Genomic DNA, 26,638 nt, shown 5'->3' on the forward strand with positions numbered 1-26,638 from the left:
CTGGCAAGACATGATTTCTGGGTATGCTGTGAAAGTGTTTTGGAGAAGATTAGCTAGCATTTGATTCAGTGGACTGAGTGAGAAGACCCACCCTCACCAATCCACTGGGACCCAAATGGAACAAAAGGTAGAGGAAGGAGGAGTTATCCCTCTTCCAGAGCTGGGATGTCCATATCATGCCTTGGGGCATTGGAGCTCCTGGTTCTTGGGGCTTTGGAAGTTGACTGAATTACACCACTGGCTATCCTGGGTCTCTGCCTGCAGATAGAAGATGGTGGCTCTTCTCAGTCTCCATAAATATGTGAGCCAATTCTTACAATAAATCTCCTCTGACCTGTCTCTATCTATCTATCCTATTGGTTCTGTTTCTCTGGGGAAACATGGCTAATACAACTATATCTGTTTTCAATGTGGTGCCATCTAAAATGACCACAGCACTTCTCTCATACTCTCTTCCACAACAAAGAGTAACAAAGGAAAAACTCTATTCTGGACTGAGAATGGCAAAGGGAGAATCTACCTCCCAAGCTTGGGTAAAGTAAAAGGACTTCATTTTATTTAGAATCTGGCATGTGACTGATGGAAAAGGCAGGTAGCACGGATTTCATGAGAAATGAAGGTGGGACAACAGGGCTTCTCAAATGCTAATTGTTCATTTGGCTATTTTACAGCTTTTTGAGAAAGTGAGGTTGCTAAGTGGCTCCATGACCTGGCTTTTACTATGGAGCACCATGTGCCTCAGTTGTGAAGATTCTTCCCAAGGTCAGCTCAAGAGCACTCTGGCTTAGTCCTTTCATTCTTCAGCTTTCATCAGAAGGAAGCTTTGCTCTTGAGTTTGAAACCTTCTGTGATGTTCTGCTCAGACCATAGCTTCCATCTCTGCTCAGTGCGGCCTGGACAAATGTTTACACATTTTCCTGTATATATAGACAGAGGTAGATGATAGATAGATAGATAGATAGATAGATAGATAGATAGATAGATAGATAGATAGATGTGTTGTTATTATCTTGTTGCTGGTATATTTTAACTTATAATTCCACCCACATTTTTCTCCTGGAAATGTCAGAAAAAACAAACAGAAAACAATTACAATGTCCACTTACCTTGATAAATAAGAGTATAGGACCCAAAAGACTGAATGCAATAGTATTTAATTGTGTCTTAGAAACTTTAAAAAAAATCCTTGTGTCCACAGCAGAAAGAAGAGAGGGCAGAAATATAACAGAAATTAGCAGATCACACTGCTAAAGAGGATTTAAAAGCCTCCTGGGTCTGTGCTGGAGTGAAGAAGTTAAAAACAGTGCCCATGGCCATGATCACGACCACTGGAGCTTGGGCAAGGACAGGAGGCAGGAGCAGCCTGCTGACACCTCCAGAATCACTGTCTTCATCTCTGCCTCACAATCAGCATTTATTAAACCCCTCCCAGGGCGGAGTCCCACAGATACCTTCTTTTCACCAACACTGAGTATTAGGAACTATGAGTCAACGGAGAAGACAGGAAGTGTTAGGGGTCTCCCTCAGGGCTGGGTAGACTAAAGGGGATTGCAACATGTGGCCCTGTGACACCAAGAAAAGCCTCTCAGCTCCCCTGAGGCTGCAAGGTCCCAGACAAACTGCCTGCCAGCCCCACACCACAGCCCCTCATTTACTAAAAGGTGCTTGAAGGAGGCATGCAGTAGGCAGAAGGCTCTCACTTGAACTGGTGTCCCATCAGGGTCCCTGTCATTGCTTCTACCATTGGCTGTCATTCTCAGTGGGTTCAGTATTGGGAGATTGAGGAAGCATAGCAGACAGTACATACAGACCACTGTTGTGCACACCCTAGTGAAGAGAACAGAAGTACAAGTGTACACACTAGGCCTTCATATCCACCTGAGTCATAGTCATTACTTAATGGAGCTACTCAATTTTACACCCGTTTTACAGATCGCTAATGGAATCTCAGGTCAAGTTCACATAGCTGACTCCAGAAACTAAAGCTAGACATATGTGACTCCCAAGTTGCAATCTCTCCACTGTGAGATATTGCTTCTTCATGCAAATGTCTTGCCCCTCTCCTTTCTCATTTTGGAGGCCCATGAGATGTGGAATGAAGAGGCCACAATATGTTAGCTGAAAGCCTGCAGTCCCATAGCTGCCCATTCCCCTGCTGCTTTGCAGTCTTGGGCAGTGCTATACATCTGTAACTGAGTGGTCGCTGAGCCTCAGTTTCTCCTGCCAGCTGGGTATGATGCTTCTTAGCTGGCTGGGTTATCATGAGGATTCTCTGAGTGATGCAAACAGCAATGCTAGACTGATTGAAGCTCTTGGCAATGCCAGGCACCACTGGGACACTTCCCCAGGAGAGGAGGAACCTGAGGATGCTCGGGTACCTGAGGATACCTGAGTGCTCGGGTAGGTCTGGCCTAAACCACATGCACTCCTAACCAACCTGTAGCCAGCCTTCTGCCTTTTATGTGCTCAGCAATGTGCCTCACAGAGCCCTTATGAAATAAAGGACTTATATTGCTGGGAGTGCCTTGCCACCTACAGAGCTCTGAGCCAAGAGCCCCTCCAAGGCTGACCGTTCCAGGCAGCCTGCTCCCCATGCCCAGTCCCAGCAGCATGTGCCATGGCCTTGGTGCATTTGCCCTAAATCTCCTGGTCTCCTTTCTGCCGGCACTTCCACGCTCTTTCACTGGCATTCAGTGCAAGAGCACCCCAGGAACCTCCCCTTGGAGCAGGTCTTTGCAGCATGGGACCTGTGAGATACTGCTATGTTGTCCTCCAAGCCAGAGTATTTTTTTTAAGTATTTACTTCTCATGATCTCTGAAGAGCTAGAGCTTGAACCCACCCCTCAAATTCCATTAGCTCTTCCTGAGACAGTTTACCAAACCTTCTTTAATCAAACTTTGCACGGGACAACATGGACTACATTCTTTCAACGTTTGCCAGTATTCTGCTTGTCAGTCCTGAACAGCTATAGCAGAAAACATCCCAATTTCCTATAAAATAGAAATATTTCCCTTCCTATGAGCTTCTAGTAAGTGCATACAGCCATCATGTCTACCCAGTTAAGCTCAGGAAAACAAATGAGTGTGTTCTGAAGCCCTTGCTAAGCTAGACGTCTGAGACTCTGCACGCCCTGCATGGTTTCCAAGCTTGAATTCATGAAGACCTTATAAGCTAATACTAATGCTACTGGTTATAAACCAGAGCTGACATTCTAAATGATCAAGGATTCCAGGTATCTAAGGCTGAATGTCCAGTCAGGGCCCATCCCAGACTCTTCAGTGCCATTCAGGGCATGGGACAAGGACATGCAAAGCAGAGATTTATGAGGGCTCAGGAAGCCCCCAAGACACTACTGCTCATCCTAACAGCTTCTTGTGTGCACTGGAAGATTCTGGTACATTAACAGTGTCCCAGCCCCCACAGAAGGACAGTGACCACAGGTACCAGCCAGGCTGGGATACATCAGGGTCATCAGCTGTGCCTGTTGATGTGTGCAGTGTTGGATGGAGCGTCAAGGAGAACGCATCTCATTCCGTTATTTCAAGCACCTCCACAGGGTGGTAACAAACCTTCCCTGTGAGTTCCAGGTCCAATACTGTGCTTCTTTTGAAAGAAAAGAAAGGGAGCTCACAGAAAGTGTCCAGCCAAGCCAGGGAGAGGCTTCCCCACAATGCAGTAAGTTTGCAATTCTTATTCATCTAGTTTCAGGGGAATTCTCCTAACTTACAAAGATGGTAAAATTGGCAAATTTTGAGAGGCAAAATACAGCTACAAGGGACTGTTCACATGGCCCACCTTGCCCTTGGAAGGATGCTGGCATCCCTGCATCCCCACACCAAGTGTGACATCACCCTGGCAGCCCAGCAGCATCACCAGTTGCAAGAAGAGGCAGTGCCTCCTCCCCACAGCCCAGTGCCCATGACACATTGCCCAGGTCCAGGAGACACCCAGAGCTGCAGGGCAGAGCGCTCACACAGAGGCATAGTAACATGGTGAAAGGCACAAGCTCTGGCCAAGCACCTTCTTTCTACCCACTGCAGGGGGCTGATCGTGGGTCCACACAGGTCAGCCATGGCTCCTAATGGACCAGAGCAATGTAATCTCACTAGTTGGGACTCCCCTCCACATAACATTGTCAGAGCCACACTTTCAGTAGTTTGAATCTTGTCATTCCTTGGGAGACCGTCTTTCCAGCAAGACACTGCACCTATAATTTGGGACATTGCCACCATGCAAATAGCCGCTGCTGCACACTGGGCCCAGGAACCAGCAAGTTAGAGCTTCTTTGAAGAAACCTACACAATCTGGTCACCGAAGGGGTGTTCTATAAATGCAAAGAAAAAACAAAATAGTGACACACAGGTAATTGCCTCAAAAACTGCAATGTGTGATAGGAAGTCCCTAAGAGACCATTTCACACCTTCCTCACTAAACACCTATTGTTTCAGCCACTGCCCAGACTGACCCTGGTGTTTGGTCTCAGGAAAGCATTCATCTGGAATCCCTTCTATTATATTAAACTTTATCTGCTGTGGCTCCCTACCAGATGTGTCTGTTTGAACACCAAGCAATTCAGTTCTCAGCTGTCACTGACCAGTGTCCTAACATTTAACTCAACTCTAACACTATCTATACTTGGAGATAGAAACAGATCCTGAGAGAATTAAGATGGTGGAGGAGTGAGTGGAAGTCACACTGACCTCCTCCCAGGACCAATCTGGACTTACAACTAAATTGGGGGAAAATCACCTGGAACAAACTACTGAATAATAGCGAGAGGAGCTTTGTAACTTTGGAGAGAGAAGAATCAGCTGTAGCGCCATCTAAACAGAAAGGAGTGTGGTTGAGACTCGAGAAGGCAGGCGGGGCACCCACAGGTGGCAGCATCAGAAGGATAGTGAAACGGCCAGTTGGATCCCCCTGAGAAGAGCGGGGTCTGAACCAAAAGCGGGGATCTCTAGCCCACAGCACCAGAGCCCAAAAAGTACACAGAAAACAGCCAGCTGCAAAAAGCAGCAGGGTTGCTCTCTGCCAGAGACAGGTGACCGGAGACGCAAAGTACTGTTTAAAGGGCCAACGCACAAATTTTTACTTGCAGTCACTTACCCTGGTCTCCAGCAAAGGCAGGGGCAGAGTGGGCTAGAGACACTGGGGAAGGAGGCTTTGGGGAGAGAACTCAGTGCTGACTCATCCCCCATGAGGCAGCAGCCATTTTGGACTAGCAGAGACCACAGTCCCTGAGCGGCACCAGCATCAAAGAACCCAATAGCCCCACCCCGTGGTAGGATTCCACCCTATCCTGTGCTGTCTAAGCTGCCTTCTAAATGTAGAGTAGCAGCCACAGATAGTAGATCCCTTACTAAAGGGGGCACACAGAGGTCGGGAGACACTTGAGGAGAGACTGGAGACGGATGTTTTGGGGAGAGAATGGAGAGAGCAGCTGGAGGGATCCCAGTGCTGACTCTTCCCCCATATGGCAGCAGTGTGAGAGGACCCAATAACCCCGCCCCAGGAGGGACTCTGCCCCACCTTGAGCTGTCTAAGGAGCCCCGCTGAGTGCAGAGTGAACAGCTGAAGGAAACAGGCACAAACAGTAGATTACTGGAAGTCTCGAACAGACTGCCTAAGGTCAAACAGTGACAACAGCTGACATCATCAGAGGCAGATCGAGAAAGTAAAAACAGCAGTCTCCAACCATAGAAGTTCACACCACAAAGTCAGGAGATCAAGACAGATCAACTTAAGAAGCAGAAGCAAAAGAGAAAAGTCTCACAAATAATGGGAAGACAAAGAAATATGCCCCACTCAAAGGGAAAGGAGGAATCCCCAGAAAGAGAACTAAATGAAATAGAGGCAAGTCAACTATCAGATATTGAGTTCCAAACAATAGTTCTAAGGAAGCTCAATGAGCTCAGTGAGAAAACTACAAAAAACTACAGGGAAACTATGAGGAACTTACTGCAAACTATATCGGCATGACAAAGGACATAGAAACAATCAATAAGAGACAAGAGGAAATGAAGAATACAATTTCTAAATTGAAGAACACAGTAGAAGGAATCAAAAGCAGGATAGGGGAAGCTGAGGACCAAATCAGCAAGCTGGAGGACAAGGTAGAAAAAAGGTCCCAGAAAGAGCAAGAAAATGAAAAAAAGACTCAAAAAGAATGAAGAGACATTGAGGGAAATGCAGGACAATCTGAAACGTAATAATATCCGTATTATAGGGATACCAGAAGGAGAAGAGGATGAGGAAAGGATAGAGAACCTGTTTGAAAAAGTAATGATGGAAAAGTTCCCTAATTGGAGGAGAGAAAAAGTCACACAAGTCCAGGAAGCACAGAGGGTCCCATTCAAGAGGAACCCAATGAGGCCCACTCCAAGACACATCATCATCAAAATGGCAAATATCAAAGAATCCTAAACAGAGAATCCTAAAGCAAGCACGGGAGAAAGAGGTAGTAACACATAAGGGAGCCCCGATACAGCTAGCATCTGACTTCTCAACAGAAACACTACAAGCCAGAAGGGAATGGCAAGACATATTCTAAGTCATGAAAAGCAAAGGCCTGCAACCAAGACTGCTCTGCCCAGCAAGGCTCTCGATTAAAATGGAAGGCGAAATAAGGAGTTCCCCAGACAAAAGAAGGCTAAAAGACTACACCTCCACCACACCAGCACTGCAAAATATGCTAAAGGGACTGCTTTAAGATGAAGAAAGTTTCTATGAATACCCAGTTGCTTTCAGAGTTGTCAATACTTGATCTTACCAATATTTTTAATACTCATTAATCTGATCATGACAATAATGTTATTTTAATTGTTCCTTTACTATTTGTTGAAATTAAACCTGTTTTTGTATATTTCTTGCCTATTTCTATTATTTTTTACAAAAAGCTTTAAATGACTTTTTGGTATTCTTTATCCATTTATTGATTAAAGGTTTATAGAACTTTTTTTCCTAAAAAAAAGAAAAACCTATTAACCATATTTTAGATATGTTGCAAATACTTTTCTATTCCTTGTCCTTTAACTTTTTTAATATGTATATTACTGTATAGTCTTAAATGTTTAATAATCATATTGTCAACATTTACTTTATAGCTTCTAGGTTTGAATATTTTACTTCAGGTCATGAAAAATATTAGTTCTATTTTCTTCTAAAACTCCTTAGATTCTACATATTGATTTTTAACTCACCTGAATATTTCTTGTATAATGTGTGAAATAGGGTTCTATATTTGTTTTATTTCAAGTAATAGTGGTCCATGCACCTTCTTTGTTGAATGAGCCTTATTTTATGCATTGATTTGAAATATCAACTTAATCATATATTATATTGTCAGACAGATATATACGTTTGTCTCTAGAATGCTCATTATATTTCATTGATCTACTTGATTATTTCTGTGCAAGTGTCATGTTGGTTTAATTGCTGAAGTTTTATAATTCTTTTAAATTTTTTAAATATTTTATAATTAACTTTGACATTTAAAAAAATACATAAAATCAGTCTGCATTTAAGAAAGAAAGAAAGAGAGAGAGAGAGAGAGAGAGAGAGATGGAACTCCTACCTTTTGCGACAACATGGATGGAACTGGAGAATATTATGCTAAGTGAAATAAGCCAGTTGATGAGAGACAAATATCATATGATCTCACCTATAAGTGGACTCTTTTCGACAAAATAAACTAATGAACAAAATAAACCACAGGCATGGAGACATGGAGCAAACTGAAAGTGACCAGAGGGGATGGGGAAAGAGGACAATGGTGGAAAGAAGGAGAAGGGACTAGACAACGAACATGTATGGATGACCCATGGACATGGACAACAGAGTGGGAATTGACTGTGGGAGCGGGGGGTGTGGGTGGGATGGGTGGAGAGGGTAAAAACTGAGACAACTGTAATAGAATAAACATGATTTATAAATTTTTTTTTAAATCTAGACAAAACAAAGAAAGAAACAGAGCCCATAGGTTAAGGTTTTAATCTCACAAGACCACCCTCCACTTCAGATGCCAAATCCAAGATGTCAGCAACCAGTTATATATCAGAGGTTCCCATCACTCCTCCTCAAGTTTGATTAATTTGCTAAAGCCGCTCACAGAATTCAGAAAACCCATTACTCACTAGATTACTGATTTATTACAGAGGATATTAAAGCATATGAATCAACAGCCAGATGAAGAAACACACAGGGGAAGGGCTCATCCATGTGGAGTTTGGAGCTGGTTCTCTCCAAACCCTGTCCGTTGGGGATTTTACAGAGGTTTCATTATATAGGTATAATTGCTTCAACCTCTCTGGAAATCAGGATGTAACTGAAAGTTGCAAGGCTATATTCACAGTTGGTTTCTTTGGAAACCATCCTCCATCCTTGGTGTCCAAAAGCCACCTCATTAATGTAGTGGAAGGGAGAATGTTAAGAATAACAAGCCACCCATTTTACCTTAATGGCTCTGAAGCGACTTCACAAACTGAAGACTAGAGACCACATACTATGACAAAAGATACTCCCGTTGCTCAGGAAATTCTAAGGGTTTGAGGAGCCTCAATCCAGGAACCTGGAAGAAGAATCAGACTATATGTGTATTATAAATTACAATGTTATGCTTGTCAAGGGGAAAGCGGGCCTTTCAGCATGGGGACTCCACCCCTTAGCATTAGGAGCCCCTGGGCCCACAAAGATCAGTCCTCAATTGGGGCTTGTGCACAGTGACAAGGCTGACCTGTGCTCTGTGCAGACACTGTACGAGAAAGGGACTGTGGCACATGTGGAAAAGGACAGGTTCTCCTTCCCTAAAAAGGAAGGAATACCTGCCTTCCACATGCTGGCTTTGAAGAGTTTTGTTTTTGAAACAAAATAAGGGTGGTGAGGGGATTCAAAAGACTGAGTTATATTTTTGTCTGCCCCTAGTGTGTATGTTGCTCCTTTGGAATGGGCATTTATACTTCAAAAGAGGTTTTTCTAGAAGGAAACCTTTTGTATTTACTAGATGGTGGGTGGTTTCTTCAGAAATGGGAGCAGGGAGGGAACAAAACAGAAATGGCAGTACAGAGGAGGTTGTCCCAGAGTTGTTTTTGGAAGATGGAAGGAATCAGCAGTAAGGAAACCAGTGAACAGCCCACACAGAGCCTGCCGCACCCTGATTCTGAGAGCCGGTTCTGTTCAGCCGTCTGCCATGGGCTTTCCTCTCCTGAATCAGTCCTAATTATCAGCAGTGAAACCTGTACTCCAGAACACTTCCATCTGAGTTCTGATTCCCAGGGAGGCCTCCCGTATTTCTGGCAAAATTCCTAGTTTTACAGAAAGAAATTGCCTGAAAAGGACAAGCCAGACCTGGGAACACTGGCTCCAGAGGAAAGCTGCTGTCATCTTTCAGGGAGTCCACATGGCAACAGGAGTGGATTGGCCTATTGGTAACTGAGTCCACTGCCTGACCCATGCCAACCCTACCCCAGACTTCTGGGGACCCCAAGGACAAGCTAGCTCTCTGGAGTGGGGGTGGGGGAACACATGGAAAAGGAGGGCCAGACTCAGAACAATCTGGTACTGGCACAAGAACAGACCCATAGACCAGTAAAACAGAATAGAAAGCCTAGAAATAAGCCCAGGTCTATACAGGCAAGTAATATTTGACAGAGGGGGCAAAAGCATAAAGTGGAGTAATAACAGCCTCTTCAACAAATGGTGTTGGGAGAGCTGGACGGCTACATGTAAAAAACTGAAATTGGATCATCAACTGACACCATACACAAAAATAAACACAAGATGGACAAAAGACTTAAATATAAGTCGCAACACCATAAAAGTCCTAGCGGAGAACATTGGCAGGAAACTCTCAGATATCTCACTCAGCAATTTTTTTACCAGTATGTCTCCTAAAGCAAGGAACATATAGGAAAGAATAAACAAGTGAGACCTCATCAAAATAAGAACCTTCTGCACGGCTAAAGAAAACATCAGCAGAATGAAAAGGGAGCCAACTCTATGGGAAAATATATTTGCTAATGATACATCAGATAGAAGTTTGATCTCCAAAATATATAAAGAGTACTCACTTCGGCAGCACATATACTAAGATTGAAACGATACAGAGAATATTAGCATGGCCCCTGCGCAAGGATGACACTCAAATTCGTGAAGCATTCCATATTTTTCCATCATAAACAGATCAATAAACAACAGGTGCTGGCAAGGCTGTGGAGAAAAGGGAACACTAGTCCACTGTTGGTGGGAATGCAGACTGGCGCAGCCACTGTGGAAAGCAGTGTGGAATTTCCTCAAAAAGCTGAAAATGGAACTGCCTTTTGATCCAGTGATTCCCCTGCTGGGACTATACCCTAAGAATCCCAAAACACCAATTCAAAAGAACCTATGCACCCCAATGTTCATAGCAGCACAATTTACAATAGCCAAGTGTTGGAAGCAACCTAAATGCCTATCAGTAGATGATTGGATCAAAAAATTATGATACATATACACAATGGAATACTATGCAGCAGAAAGAAGGAAGGAACTCCTACCCTTCGAGACAGCATGGATGGAACTAGAGAGCATTATGCTAAGCAAAATAAGCCAGGGGGCGAAAGACAAATACCATATGATCTCACCTATAAGTGGAACTGAACCAACAAAACAAAAAAGCAAGGAAAATATAACCAGCAACATTGAAAGAAAAAAAGAAACCAACAGGGACAAGAGGGAAGGAGGGAGGGGTGGGCAGGGGAAAAGGAAGGGAAGGGGCAAGTCAAGGAACATATAGCAAGAACTCAAGGGCAAAGCCAAAGTGGGAAAGGATTTGGGGGGGCAGGGGAAAGTGGTGGGGGGGGGAAGACAGAGACAAATGTATTTTTTTTAAATTAAATTTAAATTAAATAAAAAGTGATATAACAATGGGAAAAAAAATCATACCATATGATTCAATTTATAGGAAGCCCGTGAACAGGCAAATCTAATCTATGTGATAGAACTCAGAACAATGGTTGCCAAAGAGGGTGGAAGATTGGAAAGGAGTACTGAAATTTTGGGGGTGATGGAAATGTACTATACATGCATACTCCATTTTATTGCACTCTATTTTATTGCACTTCATAGATACTGTGTTTTTTACAAACTGAACGTAAGACCTCCACCAGCAAAAGGATTATGACTCACTGAAGACTCAGATGATGGTTAGTTTTTTAGCAATAAAGTATTTTTAATTAAGGTATATGCATTGTTTTTAAGACATAATGTTATTGCATACAATGAACTACAGTATAGTGTAAATATAATAATAATAATATATACACACACATACATGCGCACACGTACTGGGAAATGAAAAAAATTCTTGTCACTTGCTTTATTGAGATAATCTGGAATCAAACCCATAGTATCTCTAAGGTGTGCCTATGTATATATTATTTCAGGAGATAGTTAACAAATATGTATGTCAGAGCTCAATGAACTAAACATAAGGCCTGTACAGAACTGAATTGTATGTAAGTGTTATCTCAATAAAAAAAACATTACCCCCTTGTTCCTCCCCCTACAAGAAAAAAGAAAAGAAAAGGAGGGCCAGAAAGGGCACTCATATGGATGGAGCTCCCACTGTGCCAAATCTGTATGACAGAGACAGAGACGACAGGTTCATCTACGCTTCTTAAATTAACCTGACACAGAGCTCAATTGCACAGACGAAAAAACTAATTTTCTTAGTTCACTCTGCAGGTGAACAAGGCCACAAAGAACCCAAGTTTCCCCTGACACCAAAGTCCTGGCAACCAACCCCACTCTTCCATCCCCTCACTAACCCCACATCCCAGATCCCCAAGCCCCTGCACACCCCAGGACCCCATACCCTCAGGATGCACATCCATAAGGCCCCATACTCCCAGGTCCCCACATTCCCACACCCCCATACTCCCAGGACCCACATCTCACAATCCACACCCCCAGGACTCGTACTCCATACCCCAAGCACCTTTGACCTATAGTCCCTATGACTCTGTACCCCCAGCCAACAGGCTCAGGTAGGAGAACAGGCCCAGGGATCAGAGACCTGGAGAGGACCAGCAACTCCATTAGGCCACCACCTGCCTTTCACCAGTGTTGCTGGCAAAGAACTAAAGGATTCTGGCTCACAAGGTGGCTGTGATAAAGAAGGGGACCATGCCTGACACCTGTGGATGCTCATGTAATATCACTCACACTCCCTTTTCAGCAGAAAAGGACCACAGAGACCTCCCCCCCGCACTCCACTTTCTTCTAATCATAGCAACTAACCTTTGGGAATGCTGGGAAGGTGCAGGCTCCTACTTTGGAGGAGAACCCCCACCTCCACCCCAGCTGCTTTCAACCCCCCAGGGTGCCAGATGGTGTGCAGGCCTTCTGAGTGAGCTGACAAAATCTCTCAGGGTTTGAGACAAGTGGAGCTCCACCCAACCTCCGCAACCCACTCTTATGTGTTCTTACCCTGCCAGGTCCCTGCCATGAGGTTCCTGAAAGCAGGCTTCCCTTTTCTGCAAAATACCGTTTGTGGTGCACAAGGAGCTGCCTGAGTCCCTCTTCTCCCACAGCTGCTGCTCCCTTTTCCTGAGATTTGTCACCTGCATGCATACACATGCATGCTACTCATGCACAGGACCCAGTGTAGAATGAGAAGGGGGTCCCTGCTCAAGGGTATGAAGATCATCAGATGCTGTGCACAGGCTATGAGCCAGGGAGCTTCCCTGGATGCCTGTAATGCAGTCAGCTCCATGAAGAACTCCAGCCTGGAGGCACTGCAACGTCATGCATGTTGGCTGGTGGTTTGGGGCCTTCCTTGACTCTCTTGTAGATAAGGGAGGGTTTATCACGAAGGCACACTGTGCTATGGAGAAAGGAGAAGTCATCTGGGGGCTGGATAAACCCACAGGAACTATCCAGCCTTGACGCTCCCTCTTCAGTCCCTTCCCCGGACCCCCTTCAGTCTTGAACCTCAGGCTCTCCCTATCCTCCTCACTTCCAGTTCTTCCACTCTAGAGAATCTGAGGAGTTTAGAAAAAAAGAAGAAAATCTGTCCCTGAAAATTGACCCTTCATGTTCCTCTGTATTTGGCACTGGGATGAATTGTGACAGGCCTAAAAGGATACTTTCAGAAGCTGAGAAATGAGGGCATTACTGCTGTTTTTACTCAGAGAACACAGCCAGAGAGCCTGAAGGGGACCAAAGTGTGTGACAGGCAGCCTGCATCCACGGTGTCTTTGGGGATAGGGAAAGGGGAGCAGCTTTGCATCATGCTAACAAAGGCTACCACCAAACATGTAAGAGATCCGTGCTGGCAAAAGGTTTGAACTGCCAAATGGTGAACAAAATCCCAATGATGAGAAAGCTGACATTTCACTTTATACTAAAACAACACTCACTATTGACATCCCTGAAAAATGTCAATTCATTATCTCGTTTCTATGTGCCCAGTTCCAACAACAGTGGAAACGCCCAATAACAGGAGAAAGTGGCATAAACCCATGGTGCTAGCCCTCCCCTGGCTGGAGTGGCCAAGCTCATTCAGGCTCCACTGAGCCAACGCTGGGCCCAAGAGTGAAGGTGTCCGTCTCACTGACTGCTTCATCTCAGCATCCGTGGCCTGGGCGACCCCATGGCCACCTCAGGTGCAGCATGGCTACTGTCATGGCTCCTTGTTCTTCTCAGCAACAATGATGGAGACATTGATTATGAAGTAAGCATGTTGCTGTCCAATTTGAACTGGTGCTTCTCTGCACACCTGGATGTCTGGTGAAGGCAGCCACCTGATCATTGTTCCTGCAGCGCCCACATCTCAAGACCACCCCCGCAGCCAGGACCACAGCTGCTGGTGGACAACATAGACCGTCATTCCCTGAGGGCAGGAGCCTGGCCAACTGACCTCCAAGCCTCACCTGGAAGGGGAGCTCCTGAAACCTGTCCTGAGTGACCGAACTTGCCTCTGCACCTGTGCAAAGGCTCACAGGAAAGAAGCCCAGGTTATCCTTGAGAGAAAATACTCTCAAACATTCCATGGGAGACTACAGGGAATGCCATCTCACCCTATGGGGGCTTTAACCTGGCAGCTGTAAACGCTGGGCCTGAAGCCTTCCTTTGGGCCCCTCCTAACTTCCCCACCAGGTATACTAGGAGAGCTGATGTTCACGTTCTCTCTTTCAGCCAATGAAACATTCTAGAACAGTCCATGAAACAAATATATAGAATGAGATTTCTGCACTGTCCTCTTGGATTTTGTCATTTGTCTCCATAAGTATTTGGGGACAGTTCATGCAGGCTGAGTTCTGGACAAGCCTTCACAAAGCATGCACAGCCCCTGCCCACTAAGTTCAAAATCCTAGAGGAAGACGTGCCAGTGGGGCTGTCGAGAAACGCACCACAACATACACCTTATCAGTCATGTTCCCTCCATGTGCCTCTGGGAAGTCCTGGAAAATCATAGATGAGCCCCCGGAAAGCTGAGGAAGGACGTGTGCTGGGTAGAGGTAAGGACTAGGTAGGAAGCCATCACCAAATCCCAAATCCTGCAACCCAAGAGCCATGCCCATGGGCACTCGTCTCCCCCTCCCTCCCATCCAAAGTTCCATGCCTTGAACTGTGGTTCTTGTGAGCGAGCCCCCTACCCCTGAAGAACAAGGGAGCCCCACACCTGTCCTTCACACCCTGAGCCAGGCCTCCAGGGCAGGTCCACATGAGGCCCTCTGAGCATTCTGCCAGCCGACAGCTTCTCCTGCCAAGCCTCTCACACCAGCGAATGCCTTCCGATAACTCCCATTTCTTCTGGTCCACAGGAGGACCAGCCAAACAGCAGACCAACCGCTGCCTGCTGGGAGCACCATCTTGCCCTGTTGTTGGAAGGTGGCAGGGCACTAGGAGAAAGGTAAGCTGGCAGGCAGAGCTGACCATGGGCCTGTTACCAGCTACCATAGCACATTTTGTTCAGAAGTAATGACAGCCATTAGGCTGTACAATTGACCCACAGAGGGAAGTCATCACTGCCGAGAAACGAAGGGTACTCAGTGCTACCTGGCTGCCGACCAGCTGGCCCAAGGGGCACCAAGGGCCTCTCACGTGGGCAGCAGCTTCCCTCACCCATGGGGGCCTCTGCTCTTTCCACTCCTGGGCAGCCTGTGCATGGAGCATGTGCGTGCGCCCTTGTGCTGAGTGCACTGACCAGAGCCAGGGCCCAGTCACTCTGGAGGGACACAGCCTGACAGTGGCCATGAGTACCCTCACCTGTTTTCTGTGTGCTTTCTCATTCAGCCTGCTGATAGAGAGAGATCTTACTGGCCACTTCCTGCCCTCCTTTGAGAGGCCCGGGCCTGCCAGAAGGATTGGAAATACAGGCAGGGGATTATGTCTTAAGTGTTAAGAAGGAAGGCAGGAAAGGAAGGCTGCAAGCTCTGTTTATAGGGAACCAGAACAATAAAGGTAAACTACCACTCAGCACAGAGATAAAAATAACCCTGGTACAAGAAGTGCTGCCAGCAAAGGGCTATGCCCTCAGCACCTAATCGCTACCCAGCCCAGGGCCAGGACCCAGGCAGTATGAGGACACAGGCAGGTCACCCCAGTCACCAAGGGAGTTGCCTCCAGCTCTGGCTTCAGTCTCGATTGAATTATTTCCTCTCCCTCTTGCCTGACTTCTTAGTTCCTGCAGATATCCAAAAAGTCCAGTTGCAATACACAACTGCTGGCAAGTATAAACCAGGCCTTGTAAACAATTCCCAGACCAGCTGTGGAAGGGTGAGAAAGCTGTGCTCCAGGAATAACCCTGATGCCAGAATCACCCACCAGCACTTCATCGGAGGCTGGGCACTGCATGCAGGGCACCTCGATGTTCTCACCATCGCAGAATGAAGGACCATACCAACCTCTGGGTCACAGCAAAACACTCTGATTAGGAAGAAGTCCTTTGCTTACCAAGGAGCATAGGATATGAGACCCAGATCACAGCCTATCTACACTGCCCAGAACTCCCCCCACCCCAGGGACACTGGGAGTGTACAGAGTGAGTGTGACACCACAGCCCATGTTATCCAGCTGCAGAGCACAGGTTGGCTGCCTGTGAGGCAGTGCTGAGCCCAGGGTGACATGTCTCATTCCAATGGAAGCATTGAATTCAAAAGTGCAGCAGAGGCTTGATTCATGTTTCAACAACAAAATGGACGAATATGCAATTTCAGTTCCTCTCTGGCTTATGACACAGTAGCTTTGCAAGCCTCTCATAACTGCAGAGCAATTCAGCCATGTGTCTGAGTGGCCTTCAGTCTTTGCCAGAAACATGGTGAGAGCCCGTCCACAACCTAGAAACCCTCTTTCCTTTTTTTTTCCCAATAAAAAATAAACCCTGTCTCTCCATGTACCAAAAAAGTTAGACCCCACAAAAGCTGTTCCTTTGCATTCAGCAGAGTTGCAGTTGACTGTGGCCAGCTCCCTCATCCTCAGGAGCCTGTTTCTCTTGGGGTAGCTTCTCTGCCTCCTGAGTTCACTTGCTGTGTTCCCAGAAACCCCAGGAGACCCTTCTCCAAGAAATCACCCACAATGGCATGTTGTTCCCCTGACAGCAGATGATGAGACAGAGACAGTCCTAGAGAACAGCTGTTTCCAGAGCCCACATCCCCCAAAGAGCAGGCCCCAGGATGATCAGAATGCACGAATGGGAAAGGTAAATCAGGCGAGATGGCCTAGTTAGGGGCTGTCAGACTGATGACCTCACAGACATGACTCCCAAGGGGTTGAGGGCCTCCTGGGGGGTTCAAGGTGCAATAAAAAGTCAGCATCATTCATGTCCCAGGAGGGAGCAGGGTGATGGAGGCCGTGCTGGGTGCCCCTATTGGCTCTGCTCAGTCTCTGCAGCCGCCCTGTGAGAGTTGTCTGAGGGTCGATGGATGGAAGAGAAGACATGAAGAGGCTGGGAACCAGGATCGATTAGTGGGGTCAGCCCTGGACAAAGGCAGGGAATGGGGCTTGTATGCCAGAGATGTGCTTTCCAGAATGTTAGACCTAGAGTGCCAGGTCCTTTCTCCGCAAGCACAGACACCAGCCAGAAAGATTTCTTCCTGCCCCGCAAATTCTGGAAAGGAGCATCTGCTTTGCACAGATGTCTAATGATGTTGGAGGTCTTGCTAAAGCCATTGCTTGTCAGCCAGGAGCATATACAGCACAGGATCAGGAATCTGCTAGGCTCTGGAATCTGCTCTCTGGGCCAGAACCTGGCCTGAGGCAAACAAGACTGGTTCCCCAAGACTCCTGAGATCTCGAGTTTTCCTTCACTCATTGCTAACCTGTGCAAGACAGAGCAGAATGAAAGCTGCCAACTTGCAGCTCAGAACAGAACATACTGTGACCTGGCTGGCTATCCATCACCTTACCCTGGGACTCGAGAATGTGCAATGTTCCCATAATATAATCATTTAGTAGAAACCAAGTGTTCTCGCCATTATTTTTTTCTGTACCAGCTTGTTTATTTGAAGTAATTTGCAGGTGTGAAAAAAATAATAAGCAAGTATTAGGACAAAGAATGCTTCTAGGAAGAAGAGTTTGTTTAATAGTTAACCTGCAGAAAAAAACCTTTTATGTCCTACAGCTTTGAAACAGGATGGTCTCCTTGCATTTTTATGGGACAGGTGTTAGCCTCCTTGGGAAGAAACTGAAGCAAAGATAAAAGGCAGAAAGCTTTGGGATTTTGTTCAGCTCGTGGCTCAATGGTGACAAGGTCAGAGGAAAACAAGAATGCAGGCACACAATCGGGCACCCCCAGACTGTCTCAGAAAGTGCAGAAGTGCAGCCTGGTACCTGGTAGAATTTTAAAAATCAAAAAAAGCATCGTCAGTTTTTTTTTCCAGTGATCACTATTTTAAAAACAAACTGGCAAGCAGGTCTGAAAGGCTCTCGTGGGACATGCCACACCATCCCCACTGGGTTTCTAGTCTGTCTCAGGGCACCTCCCTACTCTCTGAAGGCTGAAAGACTCCCTTCTCCTGAGAGCTTTGGCCATCTGAGGTTAGTAAAGCAAAGCCTTCTGAGCTAATTAAAGGCTGAGGGATCCAGCAAGGTTGAGAGTTCAGGCCTCACAATAGATGGCTGTAGAAATGTGTGTGTGCGTCCGCGCGTGTGTATATGCACGTGTGTATAAGCATATGCGTGCTTGTGTGTGCACTGAGTGTACATGTGCATAAGTACATGTGTGTGCACAGTGTATTTGTGTTAGAGGAAGCTGCTTATAGAACAGGTTACTATGGGACCACAGGAAACCGGAATCCTATAACTCTGTAAGTTCACCCTTTGTTTACAGTCGAAAAGACCTCTGGCTCTGGCCTGTTTCCAGAGGTGCTGGGTAACATAGGTAGGGACTGCCAAAACCCAACCTCACGTTTAGGTCCAGAGACAATGGTCACACTGAACATCTCTGAGCCCACAGGCACTGTGTGAGGTCAGAGTTCATTAAAATAAGGACATTAATGCTCAGATGGGTACAAGGGTCCTAAGATCATAGCCAGGGGTCAGGAATTCAAAATGTTTCCCCTGGCTCCTAACCCAGAGCTCTCTGACCCAGCCTGATACCAGCCAGAGGCCAGGGACCAGCTCCTCTCTTATTGTGCAGCTGGGACCCCTTTGTTTAATGGCTCCTCCACAGGGTTCAATCGTTCCTCAGGGGAGAACAGAATGTTCTCCTGTCAGGGACCAGGCTGTGGGCTGTTGTGTGTTGGATGACAGCGGAAACTCCCATTCTAGGTAATTTCAGAATTCACCCCCGCCCTGTGGGTGCAGAGGTCCTGTGTGCCTCAGTGCTCAGAGTGCTCCAGGGGTCAGCAGCAGCAGCTCTGCCAGGGCTAGCTGGAAACAGAAAGTCTCCAGTGCCCCAGGCCCTCCGAATCTGCCCAGACCCAGGGGATGGGCAGCACCAGAGACAATGACAGGTTCCTCCCTCCAGGGCCAAGAAGACATACCTGCCAGAACCTGGAAGGCCAGGCAAGAGTGGCCCTGGGGTCTACCCACTTTATCTCAGGGTGCCCTGACCTTCCCCCTGAAAGCGTGCTCCGCCCTATCCCCCAGGGACAGCCCTCACAAACTCCAGCCTTGCCCCATGCTGCCTCTGCCTCCTTCCCAAAGTTTTCCCTTGACCACACTGGGTGAGTGTCCCATGCTGCAATGCATGGCACTTGGAGCCACTCCCTCCAGGTGGCCTGAATCTTGGGACTGCATGGTTTTTCCAGTTTATGGTTTAGTGCCCAACTTCCTGCCTGTCAATAAAGTGCAGTGCACAAGAGCAGCTGCCTAGAGTCTAGTCCTGTTCTTTTGCAAAAAAAAGGGAGAAGTTCTCCCATTAAAAACAGCAAACAAACCATAGGGACATTGGACAGCTCTCCGCACAGGCCTCACAGTGCAGACATAGTGCTAGGGGCCTTTTACTAATTTTGTCCCACTGCGTCCTTACATCTGATGAAGCAGGTCCTACCTTCCAGAGGAATTAATTTGACCCAAGTTCCAGGGCCAGTGAGCAGTGGGATTCCTTTTCAGACTCAGAGGGAAAGTTCCTGTCTCAGATCCAACTCTGGAGGCTGAGACAGGGACTTAGTTCAAGTGATTAATGGGGTTCTCAGGAGAGGGGCAAAAGGAGCCTGGAGAGGGTGGGGATGGTTCTGCTTAACTCCCCAGGAGCACCCAGAGTGGGTCCCTGGAGGCAATGGTGTGCCTTTGCGGACACCCTTTGACTGGAGGCTTCAGCTGAGTTGGCAGGGGCACAGCCCCACCAAGCTGGAGGGCCCTTGTGGCTGAGGGTGATTCTGCAGAGAAGGATGGTGGGTGCACCTGCTGGCAAAGAAGCCTGAGTGGGCACCCCTGGAGACTTGCCTCAGTGAAGGGTTCCCTCCTTGCAGAAACGCGCCAGGTTGCACTGCTCAGTTCTCTGACTTGGACACAGCCACATGCTTTGCTTTGGCCACAGAAGAGGAGGGACAGGTCCGTTGGACTTGAAACTGAGTGCTCTGCCTACAAAGGAGCCAGCCCGGGCCTGCTGAGGTGACAGGAGATGGAGGTCACCCCAGAGCATGTGAAGGAGCAAAAGGGAAAGGGAAGAAACACCAGCCTCTTGCCCCTGACCTTCCTGTTGGCCAAACCCAAGGAGAAAACCACAGGCAGGGACAGGTACAATGCCCTTGATGAGACAAGTAGCCCTCTGGGCGCAGACCGGACTATAGAGAGCACAGGGGATGCGGGAGGGGCAGGAGTCACATGTTGGAGAACATCAAGCACAGCTGGACCTCAAGACTAGAGTCCAGACTTTAATGTGTTAAGTGTTATTTTTATTACTCAAACATAATTCATTGTATAATTTTAAAATAATATTTGTCTCACTGAAAATGGAAGAGCAGTGAATGAGCAGAGGAAGCCCAGATTGGATTTGAAGCCCTGTCTTCACTGGCACTGGGCCTGCCGCACCCTGCTAGCTGACACCCAGGTGAGTGCAGGTCTCTCAGCACCGTGGAACGGTGCTCTTTGCACAGTATAACCACCTCCCACCGATGAACTCATTCACCATTTGTCCAACAGATGCTCAGACTGCACAGATGTTTCCAACAGAGGATTTGTCTTTTAGAAATTTAAAACCATACTCTCTGTGAGGAACATATGAAGGAAGCAGGATGAAGGTTAGCGGCTCAGAAAAGTTGGGGCCCACAAGATTTTCTTCTGGGGAGCAGGGTCTGGCTGGGAATAGCTAAATCTGGAGGACACTGAGACTCCAGCTGTGAGGCAAGGGAGCATTCAGGCCCAGTGCTAAGGCCGGTGGCCAGGGTCTTGTGCACCTCCTGGTACCCTCAGGTGCCTGTAAAAGATGTATGTGGACAATGACATGCCCTCATGACAAGTTGCTGGATTAAGCAAGCACTAAGGTAAGGAGCAGAAGTGTCTTCTGTGGAATTATTGCAGCAATTTGATTTCTGAAAGTCCTCTCAAGAAGCCCTTTTCCAGCAGAGAGCAGCAGTCACACTCCTCTACCAACAGCAACTTTCCAAACTATCACATTTTGTACTTTGGTGTCTCTCCCTCAGAGTGGATTATATAACCTAAATACCCCTCTAGGGGACTCACAAGCTCAAACCTGTCAGAAACATGAGTCCCAGTGACACTCCAAAGATAGCCCTCTGTACCCCTCCCAGGATTGCCTCCCATGCTGAGTGCAGGTTTGCAATTCCAGGTAACCAACCATTCTGGATGTGTCAGAGGAGGCCATGTGGGGAGGGAGAGCTTCTTAGACATTGGGCAACCCAGCACCCCAGAACTCTATCTGAACCCAGCCCCACAACATGCCCTCTAGGGCACCATCGGGAACCTCTAGATGAGGAGCAGCCTCAGGCAGCACCAGGTGGAACAAGAGGACTGCAGAGCCTAGGACAGTCAATCATGAGAAAAGGGAAGCACCCCACTAAGCTTGGGATGCTTTGTTCTGCAGGGAAACTGAGACAAATGCCAAATCCCTTAAGCAGCCAAGGGATCAGTGGCCCTACTTTCACTTCAATGCTTGCTGCCAGGTCTTCCCAAGCCCTAGGAGTCTCAACACACCAGGACGCTGAGAAGCCAACCTGCCCCTCCAGGAGCACCCCATATCTAGGCTGACCCTTCTCAGCCATCCTCAGTGACTGGCTGCTTTTTCCCTCACTTTGAGGCTCCATCTCACTTCTATGTACAATATGCTGCAGTTTCCAGCTTCCTGCAATGGAGACATGAGACACTCCCATGAGCATCCCACATCAGAATTTTACTACCTGTTCCTCCCTCCTCCTTCATGAAGTTATACTTCTCACTGTCTGTCTTTCTACTGAAAAAAAAAAAAAAACCCTGATGTTGCTTTTTGTAAAATGCAAGGTCTTCAGATTGTCCAGCATCTATGTTCCATTACCAGATGGGCACTCAGCAAATGTGCTAGATGGTGATGATGGTAATGAGAATGATGACAATGAAAATGGTGACAATGAAAGGGCAAATCTTACCCCAATTTCTACAACAGGTATCAAACCAATTCTCCTGCTTAAATTGTTCTGCCTCTCCTTCTTGTATGAAGCATTTCAAGTGCAGTCATTATAGGTTATATGGCAGAAACCAAGCTTGATGTGCATACATGCTCCAAAGAACATGGCATTCTTTCACCCACTCAGTCAATGGAGCAAGTTGCCCCAGGCACCATGCTCGATTTGAGGTATTTCAGGTGGAAACTCTGTCCCTCCCCATGAGAGATGCTCAGGCTTATAAACAGATATCCATAATATGTAAGAAGAGTCTTGAGAGGGGAGAGGAAGGGATCCATGGAGAATATGAGGATACCTACCTCACAACTGGAGCAAGACAAGGCAGAAGAAGCAACAGGATCCGTTGGTCTTGGTCCCAACCACCCAAAGGGAAAGCGGGGGGTAACATGATGATACTGGTGTCATAGGAAAGCAACTATTAACCAGCAGTGTAAAAGGTGGGATAGCAATAGTGGGCAGACAGGCAACCCAAGGCTAGCACAGAGGGGTTTGGAGAGCCTAAATCAGAGAAGAGGAGACCTGCACCAAAGGTGTGGAAGAAAGAAACAGGTATGGAGGAAAGAGATAAGTATGGAGAGACAGGTGTAGAAGAGAGAAGCAGTTGTAGAGGAAGACAGATGTGGAGAAGAGACAGATGTGAGAAGAGAGATAATGTGGAGGAGAGACAAGTGTAGAGAGAGACAGGTGTGGAGAAAAAACAGGTATGGAGGAGAAACAGATGTGGATGAGAGAAACAGGTATGGAAAAGAGACAGTTATGGAGGAAAGAGGCATTTCTGCAGTAGGAAAGGCAGACCCAACCATAAGAACACTACTGGTAGCTGGTGACTAGAGAGGGAGCCCATGATCTAGCCCAGTCCTTACCTCAGCACTGAACCTGCAGGGCGGGGGAAGTCAGAGGGTCCTGGAATATGCTACTTGGGTGAGGGTTTCTTCTCTATCAACATAATCAGGATTCTGAGCAGGGGCTTTGTATGGACAGACAAACTCCAGGTTGTCAAGGGCCTGGGTGTAGCAAAGTTGTGCCACCTCTCTCCCAGCCCATATTTGTCCCCACTTCTTCAGCCCCACCACATTTGTCCCCGCTTCTTTAACCCCACCTGGTTGGATCATGGTTTCTCTCTGTGCCTTTGGAGAGGCTGAGGGCCCAGGGGCCACCCTCAGCACTGCTAGTGCTGGCCCTGGCCTGCAAGGAGACTGCATGCCTGGGCTCTGGGGCTACCCTGGTGCACCCCAAACCCTTGACCAGTCAAGCTGAGTATCTGATGATTGAGGGTCAACCACTCCATATCCTGGGCTTTATCTCGTTATTATTTTGGCCCCCACAAAACCAGAACTTGAGTGATTTGCAGAAACCCAAAGGCGGCATGAGTGCACAATGGTTTTCAATGAGACTCCTGGTAGCTCTGCCTAACCTCCAATAACATCCTTTTTTCCTGGAATTTTTAGCATCAGATTCCTCTTGTGGCCAAGAGTTCCAGGAATTGCTTTCCTGCCATGAATCAGTCTAGGGAACTTTGATCTTGCTGAGAAGAAGGAGGTTTCTCCAGTCTGTTTCTTGTCTTTCAATTTTGCTTTTTATTGCTGTACTGATGTGGCTGCTTAGAATTCTATTTGCCTGTACTTTATCATAATAAAAAACAACAATTTAAAGTTATCCTGCTGTAATGTTCCCATTCAGGGAAGATCAGATTAAGTGACTGTCACCCAAGCCCCCATTACAGAGGCTTAGCTACAGAGACCATGTCAAAAAGCTGAATCAATTCAACCACCTCACTACAAAACCCAAGGGCTTGTTGAAATTCTGAGTTATGAACCCCACCTCCCCTTGAGTGATGAAGTAAAACCACATCAAGCACTTGGTATGAGATAAAGAAATGGTCAGTGGTTGTGGATTAGAGCTCACTTTGGGGTAAAAACAAAGCTTCTACGTCCTTTTAACAATGTTCCCATACTTTGTTCTCTCAGCCTCAAAATCCCCATGACAAGAGACTGGAGAGAGAGGCAGATATATTTCCTCTAGGTAATAGGAAGCCACAAGCAGTCATGAGAAAAAAGGCTTGGCTTTGGCTGAAATACTACACTACCAGACAATTAGGCCAGGTACCAAACATCATCATAGGCAGCTGGACCCCATTCCAATCACAGTTTCCCAGTAGCTTCTTCCCTGTGGAGAACTCTGTGCCTACTGGCCCACTGCCTGCAGTTGCATACAGTTGAGCCCCATAGGAGCTCCCTGGGAGAGGCTCCAAGTGAGAGCCAGTTCCTGGCACAGAGCTTCTAGAATGCCTGTGAGATATTGTGTGATAAGTATGAGAGCTGCTCTTCTGTTTTTCATAACAAGCCCCTTCAGACGACTACTAAGTTTGTTAATAAGATGACTCTTGAAGGACCCCTAAATAGTGTCAGGCCTGGGGTTGGTCTCCAGAGAAACAGTCCAGAGAAACAACCATGGGATTAGATAGTTCAAACTTTCAGCCCCACCCCAGGGAGGGAAGAGTGAATGGAGATGGGGCTCAGGTACCAATGGCCAATGATTTCATCGATTGCAGCTGAGTCATGGAACCTCCAGAAAAAAAAAGCTAATTATTTTGGAGCACTCTGGTTTGTGAACACCTCAAGAGGCTCGGAGGGTGATGTGCCCAGACATGGAAACCCTTTGCCCCTCCCCTACACCTTGCTCTGTGCATCTTTTCCCTCCTAGTTGTTTCCTTTATAATAAATTGGTAATCTACTAAGTAAACTGTTTTCCTAAATTCCATAAGTTGGACCAGCTAATTGTCAAGCATGAGAGGGGTTGTGGGAATGCCCAAATTTGTAGTTGGCTATGCAGAAGAGTGGGTAGTCTGGGCACTGTATTTGTGGGGGACAGCCTTATGAAACCTAATTCTAGGTAGTCAGAAATGAATTGAATTGTTGGACAACCAATTGGCATTGGAGATTTGGAGAACTGGTGTGCAAAAACACCAGGGAGAAAAACTCACTTCCTTTTCATGGGCTCAGGTGATTAGGCTTGGCCTATGCATAGCATCTCCCTATTTTCAGATCAACTGATTAGTAACCTCAATCACTTAATGGGATTAATACTTTAATCTCACCATGATGTAACACCAGGGGTGATGGTGGAATTCTGCCTTCCACAGGGTAGGATCATAGGCTGGGACAAGACATGCTGGAGGAGATATCGCTTCTTGGAAGCCACCAGGATGAGCTTGACACATGTTAGTTTCCTCTGTAGGTACAGATCCAACTGTGGCCTATCTACCCTGTTCAGAGAGGAGAGCCACCTATCCTGAATCAGGATGGGGAAGGGGGCTCAGGTGCTTTGGTGGTTCTCCTGAAATATTTACAGGATTCCTACCAACATAAAACTGTTCATCTCAGAGAGGATTTTGAGAGATCCTCGTGCTCCCCAACAAAGAGAAACTCTTCCTGTAGAAGATTCCTATAATCTTCACTGATTTGCAGCCTGACCCTCTTAGTTCAGTTTAAGAGCTCATTTCTTCATATCTGTCCAAACATCACTCTTTCCTGCTTAGAAGACGACTCTACCAGATGAGCCTACCCTCCCAAGAGACAGAGAAATAATGAGGTGCTGGGTTCCACACTGAGTCTTCAACATGTTCTGCCACTCATTTCTTTTCAGGCCTGTGATGATGCATCTTCTGAGATGGTATAATGTATTTTCCTCCTTGTAAGAAAGAGCGATGGGAGGACATAGCCCACTCAGCTCCCCAGAACCATTGTGCTCTATTCCAAAGCTAAGTGGCCCAGCAGGTGACATTGCCTTATTGACTATGACCTGGTGAGCAGTCACCCATCTGTTTTCACTTTGCACCACTTGCCTGATGCCTGTCTGAGGGGAACAGATAGCCCCCACTGTCCGCACTAAGTAAGCCCTGCAGTCCTGGGCACTCAGTTCCCCTCCTCTCAAAATGACCAAGCTATTAGGTGTCAGCTTCTGTCAGTCATGCTCAGGGACTCAGCAAAGGCAGAAAATGGAAGAGAAAACCAAGATGAGATGGATGGGCCTGCTGAGGTCAAGGCGAGGACTCAATCATCCTTCCCAATTCTCCAGGGACTCCTTTGACCAGGAGCTTTCTTGTTACCAGGCACTAAACCAGACATTCCCTATACATGTGGGAGGGCCCAAGTCATTCATGGCCCAGGCAGGAGGTGGCAGGTAAATTGGACAGAAGGAAGGATGAAGAGCAGAAGTCAGGGAGGCTGGATGGGGCCCAAAGAGTGTCATGAAGACAGGGAGCCCACACCTTCCCAGGGTAGAGACACACCAGCCCCTTCCCTGGGAAGTCTCAATGCCTAGTCTCCACAGTCCCATCTCTGTATGATGAGCACACTTCAGAGGTGAGGGCCCTGATCCCTAGAAGTGAAACCGGAAAATCCAGCATTTGTGCTGTCTGTCACTAGCAGAACCAATAAGTAGAGACAAGGATTGAATCTTTACGGGTGCTATATTCAGATGCTGGCAATCTAAATGACAGTGCGTTATGTACCCTCAAAAACCATCTTAACATCTCATCTCAAGCTGACCTTTTTATAAGAAGGAAGGATAGGTAAGGGGTTTGGGGAAAAGGTTA

At 47.0% G+C, this 26,638-nt stretch overlaps 1 non-coding gene across 1 annotated transcript; it reads left to right on the forward strand.

Moving 5' to 3' along the window:
• Positions 1 to 10,057: 10,057 nt before the first annotated feature.
• Positions 10,058 to 10,164, forward strand: LOC129082383 (U6 spliceosomal RNA). Its single transcript, XR_008530403.1, has one exon. It is a non-coding gene; the product is annotated as a U6 spliceosomal RNA (small nuclear RNA).
• The last annotated feature ends 16,474 nt before the right edge of the window (positions 10,165 to 26,638 follow it).

The sequence above is a fragment of the Pteronotus mesoamericanus genome, unplaced genomic scaffold, assembly GCF_021234165.1.
Source record: "Pteronotus mesoamericanus isolate MK-2021 breed Mesoamerican mustached bat unplaced genomic scaffold, CSHL_Meso_final scaffold_125, whole genome shotgun sequence".
NCBI classification, from domain to species: domain Eukaryota; kingdom Metazoa; phylum Chordata; class Mammalia; order Chiroptera; family Mormoopidae; genus Pteronotus; species Pteronotus mesoamericanus.